This window comes from Limulus polyphemus, unplaced genomic scaffold (assembly GCF_000517525.1).
Source record: "Limulus polyphemus unplaced genomic scaffold, Limulus_polyphemus-2.1.2 Scaffold329, whole genome shotgun sequence".
NCBI classification, from domain to species: domain Eukaryota; kingdom Metazoa; phylum Arthropoda; class Merostomata; order Xiphosura; family Limulidae; genus Limulus; species Limulus polyphemus.
Window position 1 is genome coordinate 612334 of NW_013665939.1, and position 3904 is coordinate 616237.

At 32.8% G+C, this 3904-nt stretch overlaps 1 long non-coding RNA gene across 4 annotated transcripts in view; it reads right to left on the reverse strand.

The window, feature by feature from the left end:
* Positions 1–738: 738 nt before the first annotated feature.
* The window catches only part of LOC111085318, an 8847-nt gene continuing 5681 nt past the window's right edge, over positions 739–3904 (reverse strand). For 2 of the 4 annotated variants that reach the window (XR_002610161.1, XR_002610162.1), the window contains one exon: positions 739–2971. This is a non-coding gene — a long non-coding RNA (uncharacterized LOC111085318). The remainder of the gene's footprint in view (positions 2972–3904) is intronic. The other 2 variants (XR_002610163.1, XR_002610164.1) reach the window with 2 other exon arrangements.

Here is a 3904-nt window from a genome sequence, read left to right on the forward strand (position 1 = left end):
AGTTTGATTTGCCGCTTCTCGTTTCCATTTTTTTTTTTGTCCCACTTTCTGACACCAATTTGTTACGTCTCGTTTGTTAATTAACTTTCCGTAACTTTGTTCCGACGAAACTTTAGCGACACAAATTCTTTACTTAATAAAACTGGTTTATTCTTTCTGAATACAACTTTACCGATACACTCAAGTTCAACAATCGCGCTAAACAAACGCTGTAACGTCTCTCGTGCTCTCTAACTGCAGTTCAATTACTCACTATCTACCCACACGCATTACATTCCCCTCTTTTATATACCAGCCTACCCTATATCTAGTAAGAACTAGAACATTCGCCAAAGTACATGATAGTTCTAGAAACATTGCGTCACAGTAGTCATGTGACTCGATGATGCAACAATACTATAAAACATTATCAAAGTGTCAAAATTTCTCATGTAAAATATCTTAAGAGAAATGCTTTCATAACTGAAATTTTCACTTATCTGGCACTGCCCAGGTTTGGCAGATGCCAGATAATAAAGCTTTAAATGTTCTTGCATTATTCCTGGTGTTGAGTTTTTATAAGGCCAAGATTCTTTACAGTAGGTGTCTATGAATTGTTGGCAATAAATTTCAACAATAAATGGACAGCACACAATCCACTTGTTTTAAAATAATATATTCAAAACAAATCAAACATATGTACAAAAAATTCATTACACTATTGGTTATTACAGCTGTATCTAGAGCTTTAAATAATTCTCTTTTTCATCATAAGCTGGTTCAGTTACTTTAGAAACCAATTGACAAGATGAATCATTCTTCTCTACTCTGTTATGACAATACAATCTGCTATTATTACACTTTAAAAGTCACCAGAATACACTCTTTAAGGTTAAACTTACAAACACAGTCTAGGTCTATTTGATTATATCTCGCACTAACTTTGTCTTACTTTCACTTTCTCTAACTTACTTTTTTTCATCTAACTTATTCGCTTATAGATATATCTATGTATTGCCTGAATTAACTTTCTACAAACTATGAGATGGTTTTATGTAACAATACTCATTCAAAGCAACGAGAAAAATTCAGACAGTTTGAATAACATGATATCAATTTACAACAAATGAGTTGTAAACAGTTATGTAAACAAACTTGCCACAACTATCACTTCTGAATATAACTTACTTTAACGTTCGCACTATATAAACTAAATAATACTCTCATATTAAACTTAAAATGAACAATCGTGTATATTTAACACCTGCTATAGATACCTCTATGATGAGTGAATATTTAACACCTGCTATAGATACCTCTATGATGAGTGAATATTTAACACCTGCTATAGATACCTCTATGATGAGTGAATATTTAACACCTGCTATACATACCTCTATGATGAGTGAATATTTAACACCTGCTATAGATACCTCTATGATGAGTGAATATTTAACACCTGCTATACATACCTCTATGATGATGAAAATTAAACACCTGCTATAAATACCTCTATAATGAGTGAATATTTAACACCTGCTATTGATACCTCTATGATGAGTGAATATTTAACACCTGCTATAGATACCACTATGATGAGTGAATATTTTCTAGCAATTTTCATTGTTTAAATTTGGATTTTGGAAGAAGTGGAATTCCCTTTTATGATCTATTTTAATATTCCAATCAGAAGACCTTAAATGCTAATGGCTTGAATCCTCAAGAAGCAAAATGCTGTTCCTGACTGTTCTACCTCAGTTTAACCCCTGGTAATTTCTTGTTGACCATAAGTTTGTCATAAAATTCTAAGCAACTATCATTTATATTCATTCTTAAGTTATTTTATATAATTTTTTTATGACTTGAAAATCAAAAATCATCTGCCAATTTTACCTGTCACTTGTATTCAACTGTCTCTCTCTGTTTTAGTGGGCGAAAAATCACACGTTCAGTGAGGTATCCCATAGTAACATCACTTCATCTTCTGCAGTCTGCATCATAGCCAACTTGAGGGAAAACAGAAAAGGCTATGTTGAGTTATTCTGAACTGTTTGGTAATTTCCCTACTCAGTTAAAAAAAAAATTATATCTTTGGATTCATGATTCTCAGAGTCAAAATACTGAATACAAGTATAGAAAAGGTTACAGGTTACTGACAAGAATGAAAAACTAGGACATTTAGGTATCCCAAAAAAACCTATAGAGGATATGTAGTCAAAAGACTTAAAGCAAAGCTAGTTTTATCATCTACCATTTTGGACATAAACATAATGGTTTCTCCAACTGTAACTTCACATTCTATATTGAAAAACTTTGTATTTAGTGGCAAAGATCAGACCTGTACTTCAGTTCTATGTTCTTGGCTAAAATCAAGCTCTTCCAGTGTCGAGTATGCTGAGTTTACCAACACTGAAAAATTGTATAGAACAGGTACACATTCACTGGTACTCACTGTAATTGAAAAATATGAAGATGAATTAATCTCACAATCCACCAAGATGAATCTGCCAGAACTTTTGACAGAATCAATAACTTGAAATTGACTAAGGAAATCTATTGGCTAAAAGTAATGCAACCTTCAACAAGTTGACAGCTACAAAAAAACATGTGAAATTTTTGTCTAATTTTCAAAGACAATGGAATCTAAAAATTAGTGCCACCCTACAAACTGGCCTCAAGTGGTCTTAACTCTGGGTGTTCTTTCAGTGGTCCATACATGATGGATTAGCCTACTTTTAATACACTGTTTTTTAACAGGGACATAAGGCTAAATTTATAGACGATGCTATAAATCTCTCTAAATCTACACAGAAAGTAATATGACTGTATCATGTAGATGCCACCATATAAAAACTATAACTGAGAAAAGTAATCTTAGATGAAATGTAAATAGCAACTTCTACTCTAAGCCACTGGCTTCCATTTCTTGTCACAACTGCTTGGATCTGCTCATTTCACTGCAGTGGCCCATTTATTCTTCACTCTTCATTGGCTGGAAATTTACAGAATGATAGTTCCAGTTTTGTCTTCTAGTTATTTGTATAACCAACTGGCATTATTACATGACTCAGATCTAAGCATGTAACTGCTAAGTTCATCGTTATTTCATCAGTTTGTTCTTCTGTCCAATATGGCAGAATAAACAAAGCTGACCTAATCCATGACATCATGTGCATACTGACTATTGTGACACTGGGACAACATTCAAAAAATGGGATGTCTCATTGCCCTATTTATTAAACACCCCAAAACATGACATACAAGTTTGGCATATGTGAGTTTAACTAAATACACAACTTCAAGAAATCCCAGGACTGTTAAATAATACACATTCCACATGACAGTATATTTTGTAAATTAATAACATTATATATATATATATAATTGACAAAATTACACCAAAAATTACAAAAGTTTTTTATTCTTTCACATTCTTTGAAAAGATTACTGCTCTAAGTAAATGAGAGTAAGAGTGTAGATTTGGTGTATCTGGATATTCAGAAAGCCTTTGACAAAGAGTAACATAAAAGGCTTGTAAAAAAATAAACTCTATAGGCATGGGGGATAAGTTAGTAAATTGGATAGCAGAGTGGCTGGATAGAAGAAAGCAGAGGGTTGTTACAGATGGAGTTCAGTCAAACTGGATTAATGTCACAAGTGGGGCACCTCTGGGCTCAGTCTCAGGACCTTTGCTCTTTTTGGTTTACATCAATGACATAGATGAAGGAATGATCAATAAATTACTTAAATTTGCAGATGATATTAAGGTATAGGGTGTTTCTAGCTGTGAAGAGGATGCTGCTGATTTACAATAGGATTTAGAACATTTAGTGAATTGGGCAAATATATGGCAGATGGGTTTTAATTATATTAAATGCAAGATAATGCATGTGGGTTATCATAATTTGTATTATAAGTATAATTT